Here is an 8,146-nt window from a genome sequence, read left to right on the forward strand (position 1 = left end):
CCGTTTGACCATCAGTTTGAAAACTTCATAACTAATTCATACTAAATCAAAAAAATGCAAATAAGATACCAAAATGTTCAGAAAAACATCACCTATATGTCAGTGTCATTTGCATTCATGAAAAAAGTGTTGGAAAGTGCCCATCCGAGTTTTAGCTCTTACGCTACCACCATGAATAGTAAAATCTAAAAAAGTTCAAAAAATTGAAAAAAATTGGTGGCAAAGAATGACAAATGTTTTAAGTGCCTGCCAAGTTTCATCAGGGAATAACATTCGTGGGTGCCGTGGCAAAAAAAACAATCAGCACTCCAAAATAGATTATTTTTTTGCCACGACTTCCACGAATGTCGTTCCCTAATGAAACTTGGCAAGCACTTAGAACATTTGTTGTTCTTCGCCACCATATTTTTTTGGAATTTTTTGAATTTTTTTGAGTTCACTATTCATGGTGGTATCAAAAGAGTTAAAACTCGGATGTGCACTTTCCAACACTTTTTTCATGAATGCAAATGACACTGACATATAGGTGATGTTTTTCTGAACATTTTGGTATCTTATTTGCATTTTTCTGATTCAGTATGAATTAGTTATGAAGTTTTCAAACTGACGGTCAAACGGTCAAAGGGCAAAAGCATAAGAGGAGCAAAGTGACTCGGACAGAACTGGTGACTTTTGGGAAGTAGGGGTAAAACAGACGAGTGGGACACAACTAGGGGCATAAATCTAATTATCCCTCTGTAACCAGACCCTATGGTTACTTGAATTCACACGATGCTTGATTTACCAGTTATTGAACATGTCAGAGCACAACAAAATTAGCTTTCTGCAAAAATTTACCTATGTCATGCATTGTTGTATCTTGAGCCAAAACATGGGTTGCGTGCGAGTACATTCAAAGTACTCATTGGCTTGCCACTGGTTATTTAATTGGCCAGGCATGGAAGAACAGGAGTTCGAAGAAGAGTTCTTTGGATACGAACATGCGAACTAGGACGTTTCCCAGTCAGAATGCCTATAGGGTTAAGGCAGATGGCATGGGTTCTACTTGTCGATGAAGATTTCCGCTGCTTAAGTTTATTTGGTACTCAGCCCTTGTGGCTTATCTATGTAAGACTTGACCATAATGGTCAAAATTTGTGTAAGACGGTATGTATGGATGTAAGTCTCTTGTTATTCAGCTTCTGTGTGTTCAGTGAGCATTGATCTCTGGGATCACTGTACACGTGCATTCGGTGATCACGACTTATGAGTTGGGGTCCCCACACGCCGCCGCCTCCTCCTCCTCCGACGAGTGATCAGGGCACTCCGCCTCCTTCTTGTGACACCCGCGATTGAATCGTACACTAATCATGCATGCAAACATGTACAATCAAGATCAGGGACTCACGGGAAGATATCACAACACAACTTTAAAAACATAAATAAGTCATACAAGCATCATAATACAAGCCAGGGGCCTCGAGGGCTCGAATACAAGTGCTCGATCATAGACGAGTCAGCGGAAGCAAAAATATATGAGTACAGACATAACTTAAACAAGTTGCCATAAGATGGCTAGCTAAAACTGGGATACAGATCGAAAGAGGCGCAGGCCTCCTACCTGGGATCCTCCTAAACTACTCCTGGTCGTCGGTGGCGGCCTGCACATAGTAGTAGGCACCTCCGATGTAGTAGGAGTCGTCGAAGGTGGCGTCTGACTCCTAGGCTCCAGCATCTGGTTGCGACAACCAAGAAGAATGGAAAGGGGGAAAAGAGGGAGAAAAATCAACCGTGAGTACTCATCCAAAGTACTCGCAAGGAAGGATCTACACTACATATGCATGGGTATCAGTGTAAAGGGACAATATCGGTGGACTGAACTGCAGAATGCCAGAATAAGAGGGGGATAGCTAGTCCTGTCGAAGACTACGCTTCTGGCAGCCTCCATCTTACAGCATGTAGAAGAGGGTAGATGGTAAGTTCACCAAGTATCAACGCATAGCATAATCCTACCCGGCGATCCTCCCCTCGTCGCCCTATGTGAGAGCGATCACCGGGTTATATCTGCCACTTTGAAGGATGTGTTTTATTAAGTATCCGCTTCTAGTTGTCATTAGGTCGAGGTACAACTCCGGTTCCTCCTTTTACCGAGGATCACGGCTATTCGAATACATAAACTTCCCTGCAAGGGTGGACCACATTACCCAACACGCTCGATCCCTATGGCCGGACACATTTTCCTGGGTCATGCCCGGCCTCGGAAGATCAACACGTCGCAGCCCTACCTAGGCACAACAGAGAGGTCAGCACGCCGGTCTAAATCCTATGCGCACAGGGGTCTGGGCCCATCACCCATTACACACCTGCACGTTGCGTACGCGGCCGATGAGCAAACCTAGCAACCTCCATTACAAAGGAAGTTGCTTTATGAGGTCCAACCCGGCACGCGCCGCTCAGTCGCTGACGTCAAGAAGGCTTCGGCTAATACCACGACGTCGAGTGCCCATAACAGTTCCAGCGTAGTTGGTTAGTGCGTATAGGCCAGAGGCCAGACCCAGATCAAATACGAAGATCTTGTTAAGTGTGTTATTTTGAAGTAACCGCGGACGTCGACCAGGGGCCAGTCCCACCTCTCACCTAGGTGGTCTGAACCTGCCTTGTCGCTCCGCCACAAAGTAACAGTCGGGGGCCGTCGGGCCCAAGCCCACCTGTCCTTTCAGCCCCCACATCAGAATCACTTGTGGGTACTCTACGAGCCAACTCGACTTTAGTCACCACATGTATCATACAATGTATACAAGTACATACCCGTGATCACGGCCCAGTAGTATAGCATGCCAGACGGACAAGAATGTAGGGCCACTGATGGAATACTAGCATCCTATACTAAGCATTTAGGATTGCATGTAAGGATAACAACTGTAGCAACAATGACAGGCTATGCATCAGAATAGGATTATCTGAAACCAGTAACATGCTACACTACTCTAATGCAAGCAGTAGAGAGAAGGAATAGGCGATATCTGGTGATCAGGGGGGGCTTGCTTGCTTGCTCTGGCAAGGAGGGTCCTCAACACCGTAGTCGAGCTGGGGGTCGCCGGCAGTCTCGGGGTCTACAAGAAAGAAGTATCAGAGGGCGAACACAATAAATATCAGAGCAATCAAAGCATCACAACGCATAACATGGCAATACGCAGTGCTAGGGTTGACCTAACGTAGTCGTAGGCGATACCGGCGAAGGAGGGAAACATCCGGGAAAGTATTCCCGGTGTTTCACGTTTTCGGACAAAAGGACCAGAGGGGAAGGTTGCAGGTTCGCTATGCTAGGGACGCGTGGCGAAAGAACGGACTCTATATTTGGATTTGTGTCGTCTTTCTGAGCAACTTTCATGTATAAAACATTTTCATCCGAGCTACAGATTAGTTTATATTAATTTTCAAAGTTTTAATTCATTTTCTGAAATTATTATTAATTCGAAATTAATACACAAAATGCTATGGGTGCCCAGCCCTCTGTACACACTAGTAGAGAAAGGGCCTTTAGTCCCGGTTCATAAGGGCCTTTAGTCCCGGTTCTGGAACCGGGACTAAAGGGTCGTTACTAAAGCCTCCCCCTTTAGTCCCGGTTCTTACACGAACCGGGACTAAAGGCCCTCCACGTGGCCGCTGCCTGGAGGTCCACCTTTAGTCCCGGTTGGTAACACCAACCGGTACTAAAGGAAATTTTATGATTTTTTTGTTGAATTTTTTTATTTTTTTGAATTTTTTTATTTTCAAATTTCTGAATTATTTTAACCTCTAATCTCTAATCACCCCTCATCACTGCTCAATTTAACCTCTAATCTCTAATCACCCCTCATCATTCCAAATCATCTAACTTCCCGGATGGTCACCCATGCTCTCACTACTCCAGCCTGAGCACGCTTAAGTTCCGGGTTCTATTCTCCCTCGTTTCCAAGTCTGCACTTGTTGTTTTCCTGACAATACTAAGATGTCAATCCTATTAACCCTCAGGAATTTAGCTTGAGCATGAAGTCACACATTTCACTGTTTGAGTTTGAAACTATTGTTCTAAAAAACAATAATTATTTAGTAACTCTATTATTTCTTGAATAAGTAGTTTGACCATAGTTTGACCACATTTTGATCACAGTTTGACAAGATTTGACCAAAATTCAAAAAAACTAAAATAATTATTTAGTAACACTAATATTTCTTGAATAATTAGTTTGACCATTGTTTGACCATAGTTTGACCACAGTTTGACCAGATTTGACCAAAATTCAAAAAAACTGAAATAATTATTTAGTAACACTAATATTCTTGAATAATTATTTAGTAACACTAATACTTCTTGAAGAAGTAGTTTGACCATTGTTTGACCTTTAGTACCGGTTCGCGCCCTGAACTGGTACTAATGCCTCAAACCCCATTAGTACCGGTTGGTGGCTCGAACCGGGACTGAAGGTCTAACCTTTAGTACCGGTTGGTGCCATGAACCGGTACAAATGGGCATCACACCCTTTAGTCCCGGTTCGTGGCACCAACCGGGACTAAAGGTCCCATTTGAACCGGGAGTAATGCTGTACGGTGCCCTAGCCGCTCGAACCGGGACTAATGCTCACATTAGTCCCGGTTCGTAATGCAACCGCGATTAATGCTCTTTTCTGGCCGAACCAAAGCCCTGTTTTCTACTAGTGACACAGAATGTACACAGAGGCTGACACGTGGGCCAGGGGGACCCGGTTGACCAGTCAATGTTTGACTAGTCAACAGGGGGTGGGGTCCCCCTGTCATTGACTGTTTAGGTTTATCTATTAGTTTAACCAAGATAACTAACTAATTAGTTGGCTAATTAGGCAAGTAATGAAGTTCATTAATGAAATTACCAATTAATTAATGTTAATATTATTGTTATATTTTCTTTCTCTTTTTGGGCGCTGGGACCCATATGTCGTAGGCCCAGCGAGGCTTAGCGGGTGAGCGGGCAAGTGGGCAGCGGGCGAAGCCGCCGCCCGCCCTGGTAGCGAGGCGAGGCCGGGGCCATGTGAGAGAGCCGGCAATGGCCGGAGCGCAGGCTGGCAGGAGCGCCGGCAAGGCCAGGCGGAGGCGATGCGCGCGCGGCTGGACGGCAGCAGAGCGGCAGCTAGTAGCACCAGCGTAGCGAGCCGCAACGGGAGCAGAGCAGCAGAAGCAGTGGGGCAACGGGCAGCGGCGAGCGGAGGTGGCAGGCGGCAATAGGAGGGCAGCAGGCGAGCAGCGCGCGGGCGATGGAGCTCGGCAGGGTGCTGGAGGCCTGGGGCGACGGGGAGCAGCAGCAGTGGCAGTGCGGTGGCGGGCCATAGTGGCCGTGTTCAATGCCGGCGACGAGGTGGAGTGGCGGCGGCTTTGGGCGTGCTTGGCCATCGGCGATCCAGGGCATGGGGAGAGGAGGTAGGGGTCGCATTGGAAGGCGGGGAAGGCAAGGAGCACGACGCCGTGCTTGGACGCGAGTTTTAGCGGCTGTGGCCGCGGCTACGCCATGCCCGGCAGCGAGGAGCTTCGGCTCCGATGGCGTCAGTGGCTATGGGCACCAAATCGAACGAGGCAGAGAGGGGTTTCGAGCGGGAGCTGACCTTGGAGTGCAAGAAAGGCTCGTCGGGGTTCGGGAGCAGCAGTGACGGCCGAAATCGACGAGGTTCGCCGGTGAGGCAGAGGAAGAAGACAGTGTTGTGGGCTACACGGCGGTGGCTCCCGGCTCGGTCCGGTGGGCGCGGACAACGTAGCCAAGCACGACGGGGTCTTGGATGGACTAGCTGGGATCGGGGGCAACGGGGAGCGTGAGGGCGACAGCGGCATGGCGGTGGATGTTTCGGGCACCGCCGAAATTGAGAGAGAGGGTGGGAGAGGGGGAAAGTGAGGTGGTCTAGGGTTGCAAGGGGGTCGAGGGGCGTCGAGGGAGACCTTATCCCCTCCTTAGGGCCGCGGATGATCGACACGTGCTCATCGGCGGTTCGAACGGGCGCGCTGCCTCCACGGTGACAGGCATGAACAGGAGGTTGAGGATGGCCTCCTCGTGCGCTAGGCCGGTACTGTAGCCAGTGGGCTCAAGTGCACAGTATGCACTTGGCCCTTTTCCTAATATCTTGCTGGTATTATGCTCTAGCTACTGTTTCATATTTAATTGGTCCACCAAATCAATTTTTACATATATGAAACGTGCCACATAAATTATGTACAATATTGTGGTGCTGTACAAAAAGTTTCAAGGCACTTTGAATAGTTTAAGTAATTTTTTGAAAAAGAAAAGGTCCATTAAATGGCTGTTGTTCCACTGTTTAATTCCTAGGGGCATTTTAGCAATTTAAATAATGTTGGTTTCTACATGAAAAATAGTTAGTGAATATTTGCAACATCTCGAACATTTTTGTTTTAATATTTGAAAACCTTTACCGTTTGACTTGATTTTGAATTTGAATCGGTTTCAAATCAACGCGAGTTTATCAACTATAACCGAGGTGACGTGGCATCATTAGTAGAGGGGTACTGTAGCTTAATTATCCGGACGTCACAATTGTCCTCCACTACAAGAAATCTCGTCCCGAGATTTAAGAGGGGGAGTAAGGGCGAAAGATCTGGTTACGAAATCCTAACGAATCTACTCGTTCTTGGTTGCTCTTCGCGAAGAAGTTGATCCCTGTCGTTGATGTCTTCATTTGTCTACTTCAGGTCATCTTGACGAAGTCGCATCCTTTATTCGGGGTCTGTCTCGTAGTTACGAATAGGTAAGGGGTAGTTCGGCAATGATAGAATGCTATAAGGGTTAACCATCGGGGGTTATCCCATGATTGAACACATGGGTATCTCTCGAGTTTGTCAAATGAAACACATCGAGAGCCAAGCAAGAAGGTACAGTAAGAAGTATCAAGTGGATAGGCAATCGTTCGATGCCTAATTAAAATGTGAAAGAGTTTCAGGGCAACGAGAATAAGTATTGCGTCTGATACCAGAATAGATCACTAGGAAGGTGACCCGTCAATTACATACGTAGCCAGGCTCGAGGAATAACTTTGGCAACAAGGTGTACAGGAGAGTCAGGTTTCGATCCTGTGGAACTGTGGGTTATGGGCCCACCATGTGGGTTAAAATAAAGAAGGGCGTTGACATCTTGCACGATCATAATAGCAAGGCATGTCAGAGAATAAACGGTTAGTTATGTTGGCTGCGTTGTGGGTACCAAGGGCGAGGGATGAAGAGAACCATTTTCCTGCTCGTTGAAGCGAGGCAGACCAATAGGCAAAGTTCTCGTCCATCGATGGTTACCGAAATGTCATCAACAATAGTAACACGGTCTTACTGACAAGGTTGTACACCAGGGTGTTTACATAAGCAACGAACATTACTGCTTAGATCATATAAACTATGAGAAAGGTTAAACAAGACAATGGAAAGGAAAATGTGTTTAAACCCATATTTCAGGGGTATATCCTTCCCAAGGACAAGCAGAGCATGATATCGATGACATGATAGAAAGTAGACAACCATTTAGGTAATTGGAGAGGAATTTCATGGGATTACCCATACATCGGTGTTTAGATAAAGAAAACTTAACATTGCGCTTACAATGCTCTTGTTGATGTTTGAGTACCACAGTCATGCTTACAGATAGTATTGGCATGGTCTTCAAGCAAAGATCAGACTTTGGATACACAAAGGATACATCAAGACCAACTTATAGAATAAGTCTTACAATTTCCTCATGGAGGAATGGTTAACATTGCTAAAAAGGAAACTATAACAATAGTTCCTCCGGCCAGGTGTGCTAGGCACGATATCACCTTACCGGGTCATATAAAGGCCAATGTTATAACTCTTGGAAATATGTTCCCACCATCATATCTGACCAAGGTTAAGATCTACTTGGTGTCGGGATACCTCAGACTCGGGATGCCTGAGAAGAAAAGGTGCAACACCAATTGACGAGACGACATTGTATGATTCTCGAGAAATGAACTATGGAAGTGAGTTCCGAAACAAGAGTTCATCATTAAGCCAAGAGAGGGTGACGAGGTGGCTGATGGCTCAGCGACCATTCCTCCAGATTTCCAAAAAGATGGGTTTCGACAATCATGTGAACAAGGAGATAACATTTGTCAGATCAAATGATATAATGGTGTGCTCAAGGAAA

Source organism: Triticum aestivum, chromosome 5D (assembly GCF_018294505.1).
Source record: "Triticum aestivum cultivar Chinese Spring chromosome 5D, IWGSC CS RefSeq v2.1, whole genome shotgun sequence".
In the NCBI taxonomy this organism is placed as follows: domain Eukaryota; kingdom Viridiplantae; phylum Streptophyta; class Magnoliopsida; order Poales; family Poaceae; genus Triticum; species Triticum aestivum.